This window comes from Chiloscyllium plagiosum, unplaced genomic scaffold (assembly GCF_037043375.1).
Source record: "Chiloscyllium plagiosum isolate Xiang-an unplaced genomic scaffold, Cpla_swu_hap1 HiC_scaffold_42, whole genome shotgun sequence".
NCBI classification, from domain to species: Eukaryota; Metazoa; Chordata; class Chondrichthyes; order Orectolobiformes; family Hemiscylliidae; genus Chiloscyllium; species Chiloscyllium plagiosum.
In genome coordinates, this window is record NW_028270180.1 from 45,581,571 (window position 1) to 45,604,890 (window position 23,320).

A 23,320-nucleotide genomic window follows, 5' to 3' on the forward strand; every position below is an offset into this window, starting at 1 on the left:
GTTCTCAACTCAGGGGACCAAAAGTGCACACAGTACACCAAGGTTAGCCTCACCAGCACCTTGTACAGCTGCAACATAGCATTTCTGTTTGAACCTTCAGGAACCTACGTTACATCTGTCCAATTTCTATCGCGATGCCCTGCTATTTCTTCCTTGATAATACACTCAAGCATCTTCCCCACTGCAGAACTTAAGCTAACTGATTAATAATTCCCAATGTTTTATCCATCTCCATTTTTAAACAGTGGTGTCACACTAGTTTTTTTTTTCCAATCTGCTGGGACTGCCACGCAGCCTAGTGAATTTGAAAATTGCCACTAGTGCACTTGCTGTTTCTCCCGCCATCTCCTTTAATACCCTGAGATGCAATCCCTCCAGGCCAGGAGACTTGTCCATCCTCAGCTCCATTAGCTTGCCTGACACTACTTCTTCCGTAATAATGTTTGTTTCCAGGTCCTCACCTACATTTGTCTCTTTGCCACTCACTGGCATGTTATTAGTATCCTCCACTGTGAAGATTGACACAAAATGCCTGTTCAATGCCTCGGCCATTTCATCACATCACATAACAAAGTGCCCCTTCTCATCCTCAAAATTACCAACCTTTATTTGAGCCACTCTTTTCTCTTTTTATATTTATATAGGAACTTTTGCTATCCGTCTTTGTATTCTTTACTAGTTATTTTTTTCATCTTTAATATTTTCCCAATTTTCCAGTTTCATGCTGTTCTTTGCCGTTTGGTATGCATTCTCTTTCACTTTGATAGCCTCCCTTATTTCCTCAGACACGCAGGGCAGATTATCCCTTTACTTACAGTCCTTCCTTTTCACTGGAATATACTTTTGCTGAACAATTCCAGAAAAAAATCTTTGATGGAAGTCCTCCACTGCTCGATATCTGTCCCACCACGTAACCTTTGTTTCCAGTCTACTTGAGCCAGGTGCCCTCTCGTTCTATTGTTGTTCCCCTGCACATGCACAGGACCCTGGTATTGGATTTTATCTTCACACTCCCCAACGGAATTCTAAGTTCTGCGATTCTGTGATCACTTGTTCCAAGAGGATCCCTAGCTATGAGATCATTAATTATTTCTGTTCCAATACGCAGGGCCAGATCGAGGGTTGCTTAATCTCTCGTCGGTTCCATTGCATTCTGTTCAAGGAAACTATCACGGGTACACTCAAAGAACTCCTCCTCAAAGGTACTGTGACTGAGCTGCTTCGACCAAGCTCCATGTAGATTAAAATCCCTAATGATAATAGCCGACCCATGTTTACAGGCATTGCTGATTTCTTTGTTTATTGCCTTCAACAATGTGATGTTATAATTTACTGGCCTAGAGACTGCACCTATCAGTGACTTTTTCTTCAGAGAATTTCTTCTTTCCACGCAAATTAATTCAAACTCATTCTCCATCGAACTTATAGCGTCTCTCCACACTGCCCTGATGTCGGCCTTGATAACAGAGAGACACCATCTTCTTTACACTGCTGTCTGACCTTCCAAGTAATCTAGGACTCCTGGATATTGAATTTGCAGTCATGGCCATCCTTTTGACGTGTCTCTCTAATGTCTATTAAGTCATTTTCATTCGTGTTGATATGTGCCATTAGCTCTTCAACCATGTTACAAGTGCGACGAGCATTCAGGTGAAGTGCCTTTTTGTTAGGTTTCTTGTCCTTATGATTTCTGTAATAATATCTCGTTTTGCTTGTTGTCTGTCCTCACCTATCCATTGACGTCTTCTCCCCTCTGTTTCCAAACGCCCAACACACCTTCCAGGTGAAGCAACACATGAACTGCACTTTACGCAATCCACTCTACTGCAATCACTGCTAGCAATGTGGTTTCCACTATTTTGGGAAACGAAGTTTGGACTGGGTCACCAAACTGCAGAACATCTAAGTTCTGTCTTCAAGAAGAGTTACAGCGAACCTCACCGCATGCTGGAAGCACACCACCTCAGTTTCCTTTTGTGGAGTCTGCAGCCTTCCAGGCCCCAAATCAATTTATTTTGTTAGAGCTTGAATTCTCCCTTGTCCTATCCCCCTATCCCAAACGCCATGCCTTGTTGTCACATGGCCTTCCATAACACATTCACGTATTTTAACTGGAAAACGCTGTTTTCAGCCTTTGCGCCGATAAACTGTAGCTTTGATACCCAATGACACATTGTTACAGTAACAGTCCTCTACATATGGTTCGCCACTGACAGTCTCCATTAAGTGGTATTCACCCTGCCAGCCAGATCATCATCCAATCCTTCGTCTAACTGTTCTTCTCTCTATTTGAACTGTATCCCTACCTATCACTTACACCTTTCCCACCCCCAACGCCCACTATTTCTTCTGCAGGTAGACCAACATTTTCCAAGCTATCGTCAGTTCAGAGGAATGGCCACTGGAATCGAAATGTTAACTCGGAGTTCTTTTTTTTAGATGCTGAGTTTTTCCAGCACCATCTGGTTTTGGTCTGGTTAGAGTCGGATACTGTGAACGTTCGAGGAAGAATGACTGTGCATGGCCTGGGAGAAGAGTGATACTGTGCTTGTGCAATGATCCCCTGCACAGAAGGCAGAACTGTGTTCCTGTTGAAAAGTTCTCTTGTTGGTAGTTCTGAATACAAGGTGAGCAATCGGCGTGAACTTCTTAGGTCGATGAAGACAGCAATCATTTCTGCCACAGTTCTCTCCTGGATGTGATGAACAGCAGAGAGAAAAGCAAGCCTCGTGTCAGATGTGAACGGATTGGAGTCCACGCAGGAGGTGTAATCAAGTGACAGGTTTTTTTTTCAGATAGAAAACGCTTTCTCGCTGTAACAATGTGCCATTGGGTATCAAAGCTAAACACTGTATTGGCGCAAAGGCTGAAAACAGCGTTTTCCAGTTGAAATGCGTGAATGTGTTCCCTCCATTGTGACAGTACAGTTGTGTATAGTTGTAAATAGAATAACTGGATGAATCACTTTACACATTCAGCTGGCGAACACTCCTCTTGTGGGAAGACATCTGTATAGAATGCAGGAAGACTCTCTGAGAGGTTCTTGATCAATTTCATCTAGGGACTGAGACAATACTGGAGGTTTTGAGAGTCTGAAACGTGGACAAATCCTCAGCTCGGAGTGAAGTTATATCTCACGTTGCTCTGTGAGACAAAGGAGCAATTTTAGGGTTTCGGACCAATGTTTCACATTCGTCTTAAAATGGACTGCGCCCTGGGGACTGCCGCTGTGGGAATGTCCAGGGATACGGGCACAGACCCAGCAGCTGGTCTGGTTTACCTTTGGGCACAAATGTGGGTCATGTCAAGGAAAATGCTCACCCACGGCTCACGGTGGATTAAGTGCTCTGTTCTGTGTGCCCTGTTACCAATCAGTGGTGGTGTGCAGGTCAGACCAAGAGTGATCATCCCGATGGCTGCAGCGAGCAGCTGGATCCCACTGTGGTGTCTGGAGCTGTATCCTGTTCTGCTTGGTTATCCTTCTGTGGAGGCGGAGCCCTCTTTCACTGGGTCGCATTCTGGTCTCCCTTGGAGCCTGACTGCTGTTCTGGTCGTGGGACAGACCAAAAGTGGTCCTTTCCATCCCGGGGAGAGAGAATCTTTCGGCAGGGACTGTCTCCTTACATAGTGCCCAGTTTAAACGGGTAAAGGCGTTCCTGCCGTGGGGTGGACATGGCAGCTTTTTTTTGTTTGCTTTTCTTTTGTTGTACCCCCACACTATCGTCTCATTGCAGCAGTGCTTATTTTTTCCCCAGCACCCATGTTGTGTGTGTGCAGGTTTGATACACAGTGAAAGATTGAAGGTGCACGAATCTTTATTCCGTTTCCACCAGCAGGAAGATTAGAAGCACCCAAGTACATCGCAGGTTTTCGCAAATCTTGGTTTAAAGTGATCTTTCTACTGATGGCTTGAACGTAATCAAAGAGAACTTCCTGTGTTCAGAGCAGCGCTGTGTCATTGGTTAGTTTTGGGGGTCCGGTGGCTGTGGACATGGGACGTTCCATTAGCACTTCAAATAGTGTAATTTCCGTCGCTCGGTTTCCCTGTCCACTTACTGTGTGAAGCACCAGTGGGCGGCCGTCTGGCCAAGCCAGTCCTGTGTCCCGAGTGATTTGGGGGAAGGTGGTTTTGAGGGTGCTGTTCATTCTCTCCAATATTCCTGATGACGGGGGGTGGTACAGAATGTGTTATCTCCTGGGTATTCCGAGGGCGTCACAGTCAGCAGTAATGAGCTTCGCGGAGAAATTGGCAGCATCCCCCGTATACTTCTATGCGCACCCGGAGATAGAAAACTCTTGTAATAACGTCTTGCTGGATACACTTTATCACTGCTCTGGCGTCATTTTTTTGATGGGGAATGAGTCTACCCATTTTGAAAACATGTCGACAAAAACTAGGTCAAATTTTTATTCCTTCTTCAGAGGTGTGAGGGCAAGGTCAAATAGAAGGTGGGTGAATGGACCATCAGGAACTGGAATGTAGTCACGTTTGGCTATCGGCTTCCCTGCATTTTTTGGTAGACAGATGAGGCACTGTGACAGCAAAGCTAAGGCAGCTTCAGCGATTCCCGCTGCATGCCAGGAATGGCTGACAGCATCTTGCCTGTTTGTTATTTACGTGTACCACCAGGGCCAATAAGTGCAGGTGGGCTTTCAGTTAAATGATGCAGCGGTGGGTAAGAACCTGTAAGAACGGTAATTGTATGGCACCAATGCGGACCCATGCGGCCCTCTCTTCTGGCGTGGCGGTTTGCTGTGCTGTTGGGTCTGCATCGAGAGAGTCGGGGGACTCTGGAGGTTTCACCACCGTGTGGGTCTGAAGGACATAAGTGGCAAGGTGTAGTGCAGATTCCCGGGTGGCTGCATCAGCTGAGGCATTTGCTTGGTTGACGGGATCGGTGGCAGAGTTATTGGCGTCACATTTTATAATGCGACAGCGGCAGGTAGCAGGACTGCTTGTTGGATGTTGGCAACGAGCGCAGCATGTTTGCGTGGTCTCCCTGCAAAGCTGATAAACATTCTTTCTTTCCACATTGTGCCAAAGTCCTGAACGACTCCAAAGGCACATCTGGAGTCTGTGTACATATTGACTGTCCTGCCCTGTGCCAGGAGGCAGGCTCTGGTGAGAGAAAAGAACTCTGCCGCCTGTGTGGACACCCCATCTGGTAATGCAGCTGATTCGAGAGTGGTGATGGGGGTGAAAATGGCTTGGCCTGCTATTGTGTATTTGTCTGATGGCCGGAAGGAAGAGCCGCTGGTGAAAAGAATCTGGACCGGGTTTTCTCAGACTGGTCAGGACACCTGCTGAACCAAGCGAAAGTGAGGACTGCAGATGCTGGAGATTAGAGTCAAGATGAGAGCGGTGCTGGAAAATCACAGCAGTTAAGACAGCTTCCGAGAAGCAGGGAAATCGACGTTTCTGGCAGGATCCCTTTGTCAGGAATGCTGAACCAGGTCCAAGAAGTTGTGGTTGTCTGCAGAATCATGTTAGGTGAGCGGAATTAGAGTGGCGGGGTTCAAAGTTCGGGCGCAGTGAAGGGAAAGGTATGCCGAGATCGATCACAATTCAACTTCATGACCAGTTCTCTGAGTTGTAGTAAAATGTTGGATTGCTGCTGAATTAAGCAGCAGGGAGAGTGACAGTGGGACCAAAACAGTACACGGGTTATCTAGCACAATGGAGGTGGCCTTATCCGCTGTTATTGTGGCTGCTTCCACCCTGCACAAACATGCCGGCATTCTGCTCATAACAGATGGTAACTAAGCATTATAAAACGCAACTGGGCGACGGAGATCCCCATGAAGCTGTGTTAAAATGCCAGATGCGAACCCTTCTGACTTGGTTACATAAAGATAGAAGGGCTGTGAGTAATCTATGACTCCCAGACCAGGAGTGAGGTTTAGTTGTTGTTTCAGTTCAGTGAATGCCCGTTGCATTTCGGTTGTCCACTTCACTCTGGTTGGCTGTTTCGGGGAAGCTGCCTCGCACAGAGGTGCATCAATAGCACAATGGACAGGAATCCAGGGCCTGCAGTAGTTTACCAGCCACAGAAACACTTGCAGCAGCCTGTTTGTGACAGGTAGGGGAATCTGTGCGATGACAGCCAATTGCTCCGTGGACAGTGCTCTGAGGCCAGAGGAAAGATCGCACTCCAGATATTCGACACTGATCCCTTTGAGAGAGTCTGCACTCTCCCACACCGCAGTTAATTCTCCAAGTAGCAAACCCACCAGTATTTTTTTTTGTTTGCTTTGAACACGGCACTTAAACACGCTGCAGCTTTGTTGTTGGCCCACAGAAATGGCAGTGGTGGGATTGGAAGCGACGCCCCCTTAGAGACTGAAACCTGGTTCCAGCGCCTTCGACCGCTCGGCCACGGTAACACCCGAAAGCGTGTCATCTATTTTCATACATTTTCAATTGTGCTCCGAGATCCCTGTCCTGCCCGCATCGCAGCTGGGATATGCCCGACTACAAGATCAATTTCGCAACAGATAAAGGTAACCCATCAATCCACAAAAAAATCAATGGAAAGTTGAATCTATCTTCTGAGACTCTTTTCAGTTGCAAATGTATATGCGAGTATGAGAATGTAAGCTCCGTCATGATTTGATAAAATATCCATGACATTACTGGAATGTCGATTCTTGCTTTCGTAAATGATTTCGCCATTGGTCGAAACAGATCAACTTTCACGTTTACACAGAACATGAAACACACCGTACTACAGGGAAAATACACAAAGCTGAGCAGGCCGTGTTCCACATCATATCATGCAGCATAGTTTCAGCCACTGTGTCTGTTTTGCAGAATTAGCGTCACAGGGAATGTTCTCTGAAAAGCCGCGGTAGCAGTACAATCCGAGAAGATAGATCACAATGTCAGCATGCTCATACCTCGGTGCCAGTACGAGTTGGCACTTTTCTTGTCTGTTACATTAACCATGCAACTTGCTGCAGAGATGTCTCCACCTGGACATGAGCGACATGGCTGCCAACTGAGTTGGAAACCTGTGTGGGAATCGACTCAGTAAATTTCACAAAATTTATGCTTATTAGAGATGCAGTTTCTGTTCACGTCAATGCAAAAGGCAGTTTCTGAACATATTTACCGAAGTCAAAAGGAGATTATCCCACCCACCCCCACCCCACAAGATGTCAAAGATGTGCTAACTGCACTTGAGTGCTTTTTGTTCTCGATTTGAAGAGCTCTCACGCCTGAGTCACCTTTCAGGTCTCTGGTTGCTGAGTGAATGACAAAGAAGGAATTTCACCAGAGCTGCAACTGCCTCACTTTGTTATCCCGCTTCCCCCCTCCCCTCCCCCTCCCCTCCCCGTTTACATTTTTCTGCTCATCTATGATTTAAAGAAAACCAAATGGATGCAATGGCATTCGGTAGCCTGGCTGTTATTTCCGAATTCCCACTTCCAACATGGCTTAGATCTCGGGGCACACCTTAATATTAGTGACGCTATGACAGCACAAGTCCAGACGTTCCTCTGAGAGTGTAAATTCGTTCATTGCTGTTGCTGACGGAATGAGCCGCGAACGTGCAAAAGCATGATTCAGGACTTCTGGTGCTAATTCTCGCACGTTGAATAACGCAGACAGCTTCCAAATGAGGCCTGTCAGAGAGGACTTGGGGGTACATTTGACAGAGGGGCTAAATTAGGAATCCATGGTTCACCGTGACACCAGCACATCAGCTTTCTCCTTGGCTTTGAAATGGGCCATCTGCGCAAGGAATGCAAATGTGTTACTGTTTTTTTGTGGAAGGATTAGAACGCGGGAACTACACTCTTAAACAGAATGGCATATGTTCAGAAGCAGGTTGGAAAAACACTTAACAACGTTTCACCAGGGCTGTTTCTGCCCAGATTCGAACTGGGGACTTTTCATGGGTGAGGCGTGTGTGACAACCACTACACTATAGAAACAAGCTACACTGGAAGCAAAATAGTGGGAAATGGCACTTGTTTAATTTTGGCAATGTGGTCAGCATGGACGAGATAAACCGAAGAGTTCCCATGCTGGATACTTCAATAACGTTGTGTTGCTTACACCCCCCCCCCTTAAAGGATTACTATTAGCGGGGCTTGCCATCGCTCGCTGTGGCGCAATAGTTTAGTCTATTCGATTGTTCAACGGAAAGGTAGCATTGTGAAAAACTGCAGAACTGAAAGACTTCCTTACTTTTGTCCCGACAGACCACACTTCGTGAAATATTCCCGGATCCTCAATTGAGAGTTTTTGCTGCTGGAAATTATCTCACAAACTGTGTTATCTCGAAACGTATTGAACGAATGGCAAAACAGTCACGATTTAGCACGGAACACAAACAAAAATGACAAACCAAATGCATTTTCAGACACAGCGAAGCATGAATGCTAAATGTGAGACAGTCCGAGGGCATGAGCCATAAACTAATCTCACCCTTAACAGCAGGGCTATTCCAAATTATTCTTTCAAGCACACTGGAACCTTAGTGCACTACCACTTCCTAGAAAGTGCTGAAAAGAGAGAAAGAAAGAACACAATAAGAATGGGCCATAGAAAGTCAATTTCATCAATCGCATTCTCGATTAGATTAGCTTTCCCTTCCGCCGTCTCCAGGACAGAAAAGAAGGAAATAGAAGAAATTTAAGAACATATGACATCGCAATTCATTGGAATAATTTTCCCTTGCGCCAGAAAACCAAATAACAACGAGTAGAGTCACCGCAGGACTTTGTTTCACAACAGCAATGAAACAACAGTCTGTCTTCGGTTCCAGTGAAAACTCAACTTGCCTGGAATGAAACAGCAGCAGGAGAGCTGCTTGCGTCCGCGATTTACCTTGTGGAAGGCGAACACCTCATGACAGCACGGACACTGACACTTTGGAGAAAATCTGTACTCTCCCACATTGCATTTTACTCTCCAAGAGACAGACCCGCAGTTGTGCTTTGACCACAGCACTTTAACATGCTGCAGCTGATGCGATGGAAATTGTAGCAGTGGAATTCCGACCTCCACCACCTGCCAAATTGGAACCTGAATACTGAGGCTTAGGCTGCTTGGCCACGCTGCAGAGCCCTGACATTCTTTGAGTAATGAAGGGTGCTGTATCTGATCCGCAGGACACCATGCAGGATTATCAGGTAGCGCCATCCTCCCTGTGACATGTACGTGCTGGCTAAGATTCTGTTGTGCAGATGTGTCCCGGTTTTGCCGATATCACCGTTGTTTAACTCCCTACATTCTGTTGGTCTAATTATGATTCCACTCAGAATCACAAATGTGTCACAAAACACCTTAGCTGTGCTGGTTCTCCACAGAGATAAATGTGTTTCTATTTTGGTATCATTGTCTTGCCTTCTCCCTGTAATCTCCACACTTTTACTTTCAACATAAACATCGAATTAGTTTTTAAGTAACTCGATTGAAACTGCGTCTTTGTCAATGTCAGGCAGTGGTTTACAGACCCTAACCATTGCCTATGTGAAAACGTTTCTCCTCATGTACATTTTTCTTCTTTTACTAATGACATTAAATATCTGCCGATTCGTTCTCGATCCTTTCAGGCGGAGGGAGCATTCTCCCTTCCTTATTTCCTCTGTCTATCCCACTCATGTCTTGGAAAGGTTTAACAAGGCCAGCTTTCGGCCTTCTGCTCTCCAAGGAAAACTGCCCCAACTTTCCAAATGACCTTTATTGTTGACATTCGTCATGTACCAGACCATTCCCATCAACCTGTTCAGCGCTGTTTCCAATCCTTTCCCGTCCCCACTTCCTGAAGGGTCAAACCCAGAACTGTGCAAACATCCAGATGGTGGAATTATTCAGAGTGGGATTGTGTGGGTGAACATCCTGAAACACTTGTTTCACTTTCACCGCATGTGGTACTGTGCCATGCTCACTACCATGACACTTATTACCCCTAAACTCAACGTTATTTCAAGGGGTGCAACTTCATGATTTACACCTTGGTTTTATCAAACAGTTGATAGGACGACCGAGCAAAGTGAAATCAAACAACCAAGGCTCGATGGCGACATGAAGTAAGAAATTCTGACATGCCAGTATTAACTCAAGCTACTAAGCGACGATAATGTCCCTAGACAAGTGACATTCTTACGTTTCCAACACCAAACCAGCTCAAAGTCACTCAAATATTACTACATTACACTTTGCTCTCGGATTCCTAAGCTCCAAAGAGATTCAAGAATATCGCCTTCTTATTCTGTCTCCTTGTTCACGGGACAGTGCTGTTTGTCTCTTCCGCTTGGACTCCATCGGCAGAGTATTCAGCTATTTCCCTCCAATGGCAGGCAGTCTGAGGGGAGGCAAGCGTGGATGTGCTCTTAGGCTCGCTCTGATCGGCACAGCCAGTTCCATCAAATGCTGGAAATCAGCAAGTTTGTTTGGGAACTTACTGAAAATATCATTTATCTGAGAGTTGGCTGTTGGGAAAGACAGAATGTACTCCGGATTCTCTACCGTATGTAAATTCATGTGAGGGCATTTTTGTGCAGCCTGTTTGCTGTTCAGAATCCATCTTCACAGCAACCTGCAGAAAGACTTTTGTAACAGTGACATCGGTTACGCTGCAATCGGGCAGCAGCTAATACCTGTCCCAGATGAAGAGAATGCGAATGAAACCCCAGTCACTGAGAGTCATCCCCACGACCCTGAGCTGCGGGGCTGCAGACAGTCCAACGCGGAAGGGAGGGTTAAAATGAAACATTGTTTCACCATCATCCCAGAGACAGGAGGAGGGCCAGCATCAACGTGTGGCGTCACTCACGCGCCGACAGAAGCTATTCAGCCCATCGAGTCCATGGAGACTCTCTGGAGCTTGTATATCTCTGTGGTTATTGATAATTGGCCATCTATGTTATAATAATGCGCAACTGTGTCAGTGTCATAATGCTGTCTCCAACAAGTTGATCCAATTGTCACTCACGGCTTTTCATTTCACGGGGAGGACATTGCTGTTCGAACCAGCATAGGGAATAACTGCAGGGCGTCAGGCGCATAGACCACTCTACAATTGATATACCTCACCTTCACCAGTTTAGTCCCAGCTCTGGCAAATGATTTTGCGAATCAGATCAGAGCAGACCGACAGAGGAAAAGAGCTTCCAGACCTTCACAAGTGTGTTTCCTCACCTGTGTAAATTTGGAGGGTGTATCAGTACGAAGTATTCATTTCAGATACATTGAGTGAAAGGAAGCGGAAAGTGAAACAACATGCAATACGTAGAATGGAGCTATGTTATACAGGAACACTAGCGGGGACAGTACACACACTGAAACTGGAATTGTCAACGAACAGAGGAGGTTTTCAATCCATTAATTTAGGGGTTATGAGCCCAATACGCTCCCGCTGGGCTGCTCTGTTAGCGCTGACCACAGCAGTTTCCCGCAGCCTTCAGCTTTTCGTCTGGCGTGTGGCATGGCAATCAGTGGGAGAGAAACGTGAACGCGCTCTACAGTTCCATATCAAACACGGGTTTAGGGATCGGGTAGGCGGCGAGAGGGAGTGGGAGTTATGCAAATTCTGGAAAGCTGTACAAAAGGGAGATTGCACATACACAGGAATCTATCTTCTTTTGGGAACCTTGTGCAAATAACGCCATCTGAAACAGATGAAACATTCTGAAGCAGAACTGCAGGGAAAGAGAGAGTCTCTTCCAGTCATCGGGAACTGTGTCTGTGTCCTCTTCGAAGTTACAGCGAGGGCTCTGCTGTCTGAATCAGCATGGGATGTTACTGCAGCATATCCTGTCGCTCAGGCACACTGCACCTGATATGTATAAGCTTTATAACGTTACCCCAAGCTCAGAGAATACATTTCACAGCTCACATCATCCCAGAGTGACAGGGAACTGAAGAAATCGTTTCAGACCATCATCTTTACACCCCTGGGAAGAAAACGGATGTCGGAGTGCAGACAATCTAGACTCGTGCTGTTGTTGTGGTCTGTGTGACAACAAGAGCAAGTACCAGGAAATGTTTATCTTGCTTCTTAAAACAGGCGTGAAAATTTGCAGAGCATAGACAAATCTATCTGCTGTTAGTGAAATGATGAACAGCAGAGTATAGTTCACAGAGTATGGTCAGCCATCTGGGTTATGGGCTCAGCACTCTCCAACTGTGACCCTCTGCTCACAGGATTTGAACATAAACAAATGACTCAGTGATAAATTCTGTTTAAACGGATTCTGTGAGGAATTGAAAGCGATGGAAAGAAAAGCCGCTTGAGAGCGGGATGTAACATTTTCTGTGAAGGGATTGTTTTCCAGACTCGAGGAGACTGCGCAATGCTGTTTCCATGGGTCGATATCAGGATAGATAGATTGAAACAGCGTCGGATGTTATTGTAGGGAGCCCTGTCGCTTAGACACACTGCACCTTTTGTACAATGGTGCAAAAGCACGGACCTTTTCTGTAGAGGGGACAACTTCAAAACCGTTAATGCGGCAAAGTTCACAAATGTGTGAAACAACAAAGCAACCACAGGAATTGGTGTTACGTGACGGGGTAAACCCCTCTGCAAATGTAAACCGACAAAACAGAAAGGATTCACCCCGTACTGTATTCTGTAAAAATTCAAGAGGCAATGAACTATTCCAAAAATCCCTATTTAAAGTTAAAAATAACAATTCTTTTTTTTTTAACATTTGAAAGAGAATAATCAACTTATAACTAATTACAACTCATTTCTCTAAACCTTGTGCTCTACAATACCTTCCCGAACCCCGACCCCATTAACATTTACAAAAAAAATCAAGTTACAAACCAGCCAGTTGTCGAATCTTCTCTTCGTATCTTTCTCTGTAGATTTTATTTCCAAGTCGGTGTTGATGCTTCTTTTCTATGCAATCTATTTCTCAGGATAGGCAGCTCTTGGAGATGTTACTAACATCCTCCATCTGTTGGTCTTTTGGATGCTCTCTTTGCTGTTCTTTGCCGCTCTCGGTAGCTGTTCAAAATGGCCGATATTTGTCCCACAAAACGTCGGATCGTTTAATTGGTTTTAACATTGTAAAACATCCAAACTTGATTGGGGCATAATTGAAACTGATTGGCCGAATTCGAATTTGTTTTTGTATCCATGTAACACAGCTGTTAGTTGTTTCGACCTAATGTTATGTTGTTACCTTGTTCTGGACTCCTTGTGCTAGCCAGACATTTCAGCACCATTAAAAGTACATTACACCACAACTTCATAACAATGAAGTTGTGGCTTGGAAAAGTAGACTCCAAGGCAAGAGTGTAAATGATATGTGGAGCTTGTTCAGGGAGCAACTATTGCGTATCCTTGATAATTATGTACCTGTCAGGCAGGGAGGAAAGGGTCGTGCGAGGGAGCCGTGGTTTAATAAGGAATTGGAATCCCTTGTTAAATGGAAGAGGGCGGCCTATCTCAAGATGAGACGTGAAGGTTCAATTGGGGCGATTGAGAGTTATAGGGTAGCCAGGAAGGACCTGAAGAGAGAGCTAAGAGCAGCAAGGATGGGACATGAAAGGTCCTTAGTCGGTAGGATTAGGGAAAACCCTAAGGCTTTCTATAGGTATGTTAGGAATAAAAGAATGACTAGGGTAGGAATAGGTCCAGTCAAGGAGAGCAGTGGGAAGTTGCGTGTGGAGGCGGAAGAGATTGGGGAGACACTGAATGAATACTTTTCTTCAGTATTTACTCAGGAACAGGGCATTGTCGTCAATGTGAATACTGAGTCACAAATAAGTAGAATGGATGGCTTTGAGGTATGTAGAGAAGAGGTGTTGGAAATCCTGGAAAAGGTGAAAATAGATAAGTCCCATGGGCCTGATGGCATTTATCCTAGGATTCTCTGGGAAGCAAGGGAGGAGATTGCAGAGCCATTGGCCTTGATTTTTATGTCCTCTTTGTCTACAGGAGTAGTGCCAGAAGACTGGAGGATAGCAAATGTGGTTCCCTTGTTCAAAAAGGGGAATAGGGATAACCCTAGTAACTATAGGCCGGTGAGTCTCACTTCTGTTGTGGGCAAAGTCTTAGAGAGAATTGTAAGGGATAGGATTTATGCACATCTGGATAGGAATAATGTGATCAAGGATAGTCAGCATGGTTTTGTGAAGGGCAGGTCATGCCTCACAAACCTTATTGAATTCTTTGAAAAGGTGACGAAGGAGGTTGATGAGGGGAAAGCGGAAGATGTGGTATATATGGATTTTAGTAAGGCGTTTGATAAGGTTCCCCATGGTAGGCTACTGCAGAAAATACGGAGATATGGCATTGAGGGTGAGTTGGATGTTTGGATTAGGAATTGGCTGGATGGAAGAAGACAGAGGGTAGTAGTTGATGGCAAAGTTTCTTCATGGAGTGCCGTCACTAGCGGTGTTCCGCAAGGATCTGTTTTGGGACCATTGCTGTTTGTCATTTTTATAAATGACCTGGAAGAGGGGTTAGAAGGTTGGGTGAGCAAGTTTGCGGATGATACGAAAGTCGGAGGAGTTGTTGACAGTAAGGAAGGATGTGGCAGGTTACAGCAGGATATAGAGAAGCTGCAGAGCGGGGCAGAAAGGTGGCAGATGGAATTCAATGTAGCTAAGTGTGAGGTGATTCACTTTGGGAAGTATAACAAAAAGATAGGGTACTGGGCTAATGGTCGGATACTTGGTAGTGTGGATGAGCAGAGGGATTTTGGTGTCCATGTACACAGATCTCTGAAAGTTGCCACCCAGGTAAATAGTGCGGTGAGGAAGGCATATGGCGTACTGGCTTTTATTGGTAGAGGAATTGAGTTCCGGAGTCCTGAGGTCATGATGCAGTTGTATAAGACTCTGGTGCGGCCGCATCTGGAATATTGTGTGCAGTTTTGGTCGCCATACTATAGGAAGGATGTGGAGGCACTGGAACGGGTGCAGATGAGGTTTACCAGGATGTTGCCTGGTATGGAAGGAAGATCGTATGAGGAAAGACTGAGACACTTGGGGCTGTTTTCATTAGAGAAAAGAAGGTTTAGGGGTGACTTGATTGAGGTGTATAAGATGATTAGGGGGTTAGATAGGGTTGACAGTGTGAACCTTTTCCCGCGTATGGAGTCGGGTATTATAAGGGGGCATATCTTTAAATTAAGGGGGGGTAGATATAGGACTGAAGTTAGGGGTAGGTTCTTCACTCAGCGAGTCGTAAGTTCATGGAATGCCCTGCCAGTAGCAGTGGTGGACTCTCCCTCTTTATGGGCATTTAAGCGGACATTGGATAGGTATATGGAGGATAGTGGGTTAGTATAGGTTAGGTGGGCTTGGATAGGCGCAACATCGAGGGCCAAAGGGCCTGTACTGCGCTGTATTCTTCTATATTCTATATTCTATAATGGCATTTGCCAAGACAGTGTATTTCGCTCAACATCGCTCTCTGTCAATCTCATGTGCCTGAGATTTGAACAATCTCTGGTCTATGTTAATTAAAACTGCCCTATTCTCATAACCTTAGATTTAACATGTCTTACAATATTAATTGATTCCTCACTGTGTTACTTCAACATCCGTTGAGAAGAAATTAAAATGAGAACAACAGTCACCTGTGTGACTGCGATTTGACCCAATGTTGCTGCAGCCAAACGATTCAGCTGCAAGCAAAATAGCCCACACCTTTCCTGTGCCAGTAATGAGACTTCATAGCATAGTGGTAAGTTTTAATGAGTTGAATTAGACTCAGCATCATTTCTCAGGATGACATTTACTGCGATATAAAGAGATGATGAAATAGACGGGGGTTGGGGTGTGGAATATAGTTAAAAAGGATATGGCCAGAGTTCCCTTGACACAAAATCGTTAGAGATGACGGAAAGGAGGTTTACTGGGAGATAAAGCCACGAGGAAAGAAAAGAAGGGATTTAATTGGATGGTGGAATAGACGAAGAATCACGCGACTCAAATCAGGAATGACTGATTTGTGTCCTAATGGAGATTTTCCAGCTGATGTGATGTTGGAAAGGATAAATAGAGGGAAATTCCCTCGTTCAGGTGAATGTATAAGTAAAGGTTAAAGCTTCAACATCAGTGAGGAACGACAAAGGCGTTGACGGCAGGTACTTTTATTCTGAGAGTTATTGAAATCGGAGATGATTTTTCAGCAGAAGAAAACATGTTAGAAGATGACTCCAGCATATTTGAAAGGCCACGTGCAGACACACAAGGAGCGAATTTAACAGGGACAGGGATTCTGAGCTGCCTGAATGGGGAGGCAAAATGGACGCACTCACAAATTGTTCAACGTTCATCGGAAAGAAATTGCTAAATACCTGCAACTGAACATGTTAAGTGTAAGAAGATCTAATGGTGTTGAAAGGTGTAGTAGCTGGTTCTCCGTGAACTACTACAGATTGTTAATGTGCTGAGCTGTTTGTTTTCGCTTTGCATTAAATAGAAGCCGGTTATCTCAGTCCGCTGGCTAACTGGTTTATGGTATAGAGTGAGACAAACGACGTGGGATTAACTGTCGCACTGTCTCAGTTTGCTATAAGGATCATCATCTCCTCCGCTCACGTGATCTGTAATACAATGGTGACTCCAGTGAGTAGGAACGGACCTGTCGATGTCAAGCATCATTATCATTGCCATTTGTTGCATTGAACATTTGGTCACAATGACCATAAACGGGACTGATTCCTTTGAATACTCACTCATCTCCGTCCGAAAAATCCAGCGACAAGACTCATCCTCATTCCTGTTTGAACCCTTTGTTCCACACAGCATCGAAACTATTTGTCATGGCTTTACCAGATTCGGTGACAACTTTCAATCTACCCAAAGAAATAAATCTAATTCCTTTCGAACGGTTTAATGAGCTGTGTGAGTTTGCAGCAAACAGGATAATATGAAACGAGTTTAAAAGCCTTTTCAAGAATATAATCCAGTGCAGTGTTAAAGATTTGAAAAAGGTCATCAAGCTAAAATATCATCTCTGTTAACAATTGATACTTTTCCCAAATCAGAAACTGGAGTTTTAGAATAGATGCTGCTTTATTCGACATTATTCTTCAACTATGCTTCAGTCTGATGATCCAATAATTCCTGATTAACGTCAGTAAAAGCAGCTTTAGATAACGATTGGAATTACAACTGAGGCATTACACGCTGTTAAGTACCAAGCGCAGATCAGTTGCTCCACTGGAGCCGCTGGCAGGAAGCCCAAAGCGTACCAGAATCGTACCTCTGGGACCTTCGACCCGCCTGGCCTACTTTTGCTGTGGTTCTGAAATTAAAGCTAAGGCAGAGGAGGAGGAACTGATATGGACCTGTGACTTTTCGAGCATCAGGTTCAGGAGTTGGGACACAGAAAATCGTTGTGCAAAATAGACATGATTGAAAACTGGGTTTCTGTGGGTCGCTGCGTTGTTTACAGACAAAGTTACATTATCGCTGTCTCAGGACTTCTCATTCGGTCGGCTTCAATTTGGCACAGAATTCGATTCAACGACACTTCACTATCTTCCTTCTGCATGTTCCTACAGACAACAAGAAATATACTGCACTCATCATCAATATTCAACATGGTTACATCCAAGGACATGTTGTAGAGTTTTCATGAATACTGAAGATATCAGAATGTCATGCAAGAGTAAATTGAATTTCAGTTTAAATTGTAAAGTGATAAAAATCCAGAGTAAGATCAAGAATGCCCGACATTCATGATTATTACTGTGTCCAGAACTCTAGCCAGGCAAAGGGGAAATCTGTCCCTGAATCCCCAATGTCCACACAGCCGTTCGTTCCATGTGTCCAGTTGGAAACCTGTGTGAAAGAGCATGAATCTGACAGAGCGCCTGGGAGAACCCTCCACTGTCTGATCTAAGGCTACAACAGGAGCTGTGTATTCCAGCTGTGAGAGCGGTGGGATAAAGTGGAGGTGCTTGGTATTCCGTGGTGTAGATTTACAGGGTCCTCATCATGTTATTGTTTAAGACCCTCTGTCAGAAACAGCACAGACAGAGAGGAATAGGAAGGGGCCATTTCACCCGCAAGCGCTATCCCGCCGTTTGATATCATTATGGCTGAGCGAACACGTCAATGTCTTTTCCCAGCCCATCCACATCAACCTGTCACCCAAAGGCGAAAAGACACTGAATAAAACGAAAAACTCTGTGCAACCGTGGGAGGGAAATGCATTTAGAGACAGTGGGCTTCAGCAGTTGGTTTTGTGAATGAGCAGCGTATTCTAGACTGATCATGTTTCAAATGATGCGATTCCCTCAAAACTCACCACCAAGAAGGTGAGGAATCTTCTCTGGTCGGTAGCGGGGACGAGAACTCCAGACGATGGGAACTGATGATGAGTCAGCAGAACAATCATTGATTCAGCTGAAATCTGAACGAAGCTCCGATTCTGCTGGGATTCAAACCCACAAACATTGAATCACAATCTTAACAATGCAGTAGAAGTCCAACACGACTTTCATTGTGCTACAGAGGTGAGATAGCCTACATTTTACTGCACCCAACGTTACGGTGTTCAAGTCTTTCATCAAACATCTATTTATCCTCGCCCCACTTTCCAGTACCTGGTCCTTATCCGTACATGCTCTAGCTCCTCAAGTGTTCGGCTAAATACTCCTGAAGTGTTTGGATGACTGTTAGATTTACCACACGTTCACACAGTGAATTCCAGACAAACAACACTCTCAGGGTGCAAACGTTCTTCCTAAATCTTCTCTGAATATCCTCTCTCTAGCGTTTTATCTATATCCCTGGTATTAACTCTACCCATTAGAATTTTATTCCTGTCACACACAACTATCCCCTTTCTGTGCACGTTAATCAATTCCTCTCTCAGATTTCTCCACTGTCAGATTAAGAGCCCCAATCGAGCTCCTCTATCGTTGCAGTGACGAGAGTGTAGTGCTTTAAAAGCACAGCCGGTCAGGCAGCATCCGAGGAGCAGGAGAATCGATGTTTCGGGCATAAGTCATTCGTCAGGAATGAGACTTTTGTGTGGGGTTTGAGGAAGGGGAATGGGGTTGGTGGTCAGGTAGCTGAGAAAGCGATAGGTGGATGAAGGTGAGGGAGAAGTGGTAGTTGAGAGGGGGATTGATGGCCGGGTCCAGAGAGCAGTGCCGAGTTGGAGGTTTTGGACTGGGATAATGTGGGGGAGATGAAATGAGGAAGCTGTTGAAATACACATTTATCCCGTGTGGTTGTAGGGTCCGAAGGTGGAATATGAGACGTTCTTCCGCCAGGCATCGGCTGGTAATGGAATGGCAGTGGCTTGTGCCCGAAGCATCGGTTCTCCTATTCCTCAGATACTGTCTGACGTGCTGCGCTCTTCCAGCACTATACTTTCGACTCTGAGCTCCAGCACCTGCAGCCCTCACTTTCTCTTATCTTCGCTGGGGGAATGGTCGAGCTCAGGCACCACCTTGGTAAATCTCCTCTGACCACCCTCCCGTGCAAACATACGTTTCCTGAAGGCTGGCGATCAGAATTGAACAAAATTATCCAAAGAAAAGCAGAAATATCTGAACAAAATCAGCAGTTCTAGTGCATCTGGGGAGAGATTTTAGAGCCCAACGATCCGCCTTTGGAACGAATGGTATGCGTAGATGGGCAGGATCTAAAATGATTGAACTCAATGTTGGGAACTGAAGATTGCACGGTCTCTCAGTAGGAAATGACGTGCTCTTCCAACTCGCTCTTCCAACTCGCGCTGTGCGATGCGGGAGCTCTGCAGCACACCAAACTGACATGGAGGCATGGGTACACAGTGGAATGTTGCAGTGACAGGAACCTGGAAGCTCAGGGTCTTAGTTTGCTTGCCGACAGAACGTATGTGTACTCATGTTTGTCACCCGCTTTGTTTTTCTCTCCACAGTCTCGATGAGACAACATTCTGAGCAGGAAATGCAGTTTGCTAAATTGAGTAATGGGCAGATAAATCAGTGGAATATTATACTGTGAGGGGAGACATTGTAAACGAGCAGCATTACACCTTTTGGGATTTCGTGTAATGGTGCCAAATGGTTAAGTGCTGGGGGTCATAGAGGATTGGACGATGGTGTACAGAGAGCAATTGTCCTGCATAGTGCCGGTATTCAGTGGTGTGGGCCAGTGGGGAAAGGGTAGTAGAATGTACATCTTCCTGACCTACCTGCTATTAGTAAACACCTCACTACGGAGCAAAAGTATCAAATGATTTTCATTTCAACAACAGCACCAGGTGCAGCTTGAGAAGTTACGTGTTTGCACTGTCACTGTCACCCTGTCTCCCCGAGAGCAGTAGTACTCCCCCACGCTGATTCACACAGCACAGTTCTTCCTGTGACATGTCCGTTCGAGAATGGAAGGACAGGTATCAATAATCCGTACTTGGAACGGAGTATCTGTATTGCTCAATAACAGTTGCTTAACTATCCTAACTCCTTTTCAAATCACTCGACCCACATCCTTGTATGTCTTGGCATCATAAATTCACATTTGAATACTTCGGAAAGTTATATGGATTTCTGCCTCTCCGACCCTTGCATACACTGTGTTCCCCATTTCAACAACTCACTGTTTGAAAACGTTTTTCCATTCATTCACTCTAATCTTTCCGCCTCTGACCTTAAATCGATGGCCCCCGTGATTGAAATCTCCATCAAAGCGAAACATATATTTCAGTCTACGCTATTCATATCACTCAGTACTTTGTACATCTTAATCATGCCCCTCTCAATCTCCTCTTCTCGAAGAAAAACAACTCCAGTTTGTCCAATCTCTCTTCTTCAGCCAGACAATACCCTGGCAAATGCCCCCTGCATAACTACACACAATAGTCTCGCTAGAGTCGAATGAACAAGTGAAATAAATGATGAGAAAGTCGACAGAAACTGGTGTTTTTTGAATAAAGTTTATTTTCCTCAATGCTTCCCTGTGCCCTTTTCCTGAGCCTGATGTTTCAATAATCGCTGTTCCATGTCAGTAAAAGCTGCGCCAAGTGGATTGAGCTCACAACTGCGGTATCGAAATGGATCAACTGGTTTGAACGTCCCGATGGTAAGACTTGGGCATGGTCACACAGCAACAGTGAGCGCAGCAGCACAGGCCTAACGAGATCAATGTGAAAGTGATTGTAAGGGAAATGGGACGGGGAACTTTAAGGAGGCATGTGTTTGCGGGAGGGAGGGAATTCTCCGAGAATGGTGAGTCTGGATCCTGTTTATGACTCGCAGAGATGTGTGAGAGAGAGGGGTTTGATGGAAAAAAATATAATCTAAAGAATGCCTTCATGTAAAATCAACTGATTCCTTTCTGTGTTTCTTCAGCATTAATCACAAGGAGTAAAATGCAGTGACTCGGATTCGAACGATCTTACTGCGGCCACAATGCAGAATGTTTTAACATTCAAACCACCACTGAGTCATGCAAAGACCCGCGTTTAAAAACAGCAATCATTACAGTGACAGAGGATGCGTTAGGAAGAGAAGCAGATACACAGCAGGAATATAACGTGAGCGACTGCAGACATGTGGGAATTCAGAATTAGCTGAATCTTGAAATTCGATATCCCCAGACGCTGTGGTGGTTCCATCGAATACTGCATGTCGAAGACTGAGTTTGATAGATTTCTGGAAAAAAAAGGTTCAGGGGATGGTGCGGGATATTGGTGCAATGTATGTTTCAATAACAATGTGTTATTAACTATGTGTTAATAACAGTTTCTTCACCAACTTCCCCACACAAGGAAGTACACATTGCTGCAGTCAGTAACATAACTCCAGTTCCTGTAACCAGAATCAGACAAACTTTGTGGCACAGCCGCGAATACCAAACTGGAAGTGGCGGTGGAAAAGATGAGGACTGCAGATGCTGCAGATCAGAGCTTAAAAATGTGTTGCTGGAAAAGTGCAGCAGGTCAGGCAGCATCACAGGAGCAGGAGAAACGACGTTTCGGGCATAAGCCCTTCTTCAGGAATGAGGAGGGCATGCCAAGCAGGCTAAGATAAAGGGTATGGAGGAGTGACTTGGGGGAGAGGCGTTTGGGAATGCGATAGGTGGAAGGAGGTTAAGCTGGAGGTGATAGGCCGGAGTGAGTGTGGGGGTGGAGAGGACAGGAAGAAGATTGCAGGTCAAGAAGGCGGTGCTTAGTCTGAGGGTTGGGACTGAGAAAAGGTGGGGAGAGGGGAAATGAGGAAGCTGGAGGAATCTGCATTCATCCCTTGTGGTTGGAGGGTTCCTAGGCGGAAGGTGAGGCACTCTTCCTCCAGGCATCCTGTTGCCATGGTCTGGCGATGGAGGAGGCCAAGGATCTGCATGTCCTTGGCGGAGTGCGAGGGGGAGTTAAAGTGTTCAGCCACGGGGTGGTTGGGTTAGTTGGTGCGGGTGTACCAGAGGTGTTCTCTGAAACGTTTCACAAGGAGGCGGCCTTTCTCTCCAATGTAGAGGAGGACACATCGGGTGCAGCGGATGCAATAAATGATATGTGTGGAGGTGCAGGTGAATTTGTGACGGATATGGAAGGATCCCTTGGGAACATGGAGGGAGGTGAGGGGGGAGGTGTGGGCGCAAGTTTTACATTTCTTGTGTTTGCAGGGGAAGGTGCCGGGAGTGGAGGTTAGGTTGGTGGGGATGCGGAGCTGACGAGGGAGTCGTGGAGAGAGTGGTCTTTTCGGAACGCTGATAGTGGTGGGGGGGAATATATCCTTGATGGTGAGGTCTGTTTGGAGGTGGCGGAAATGACGAAGAATGATATGATGTATCTGGAGGTTGGTGGGGTGGTAGGTGAGGACCAGTGGGGTTCTGTCCTGGTGGCAATTGGTCCTGGTAAATTTGAGGTCGGGGTGGAAGGTGTTAGTAAATTGGATGACCTGTCCAACCTCCTTGTGGGAGTACGAGGCTGCGTCGATACAGTCATCGATGTATCAGAGGAAAACGTGGGTGGTGGTGCCAGTGTAGCTGCAGAAGATGGACTGTTCCACATATCCAACGAAGAGGCAGGCATAGCTGGGGCCCATGCGGGTGCCCATGGCTACTCCTTTGCTTTGGAAGAAGTGGGAGGATTGGAAAGAGAAGTTGTTCAGAGACAGGACCAGTTCAGTCAATCGAAGGAGGGTATCAGTGGAAGGGTTTTGGTTGGTTCAGCGAGAAAGGAAGAAGCGGAGGGCTTTGAGGCCTTCGTGATGGGGGATGGATATGTATAGGGACTGGAAGTGGCGGTGGACATGAGCACGTGATGCTATGCTGTGGCACTAGTGACATGATTGATAAAGGCCCAGTCATAGAGTCATAGAGTAATAGAGATGTACAGCATGGAAACAGACTCTTCAGTCCAACCCGTCCATGCCGACCAGATTTCCCGAACCAATCTAGTCC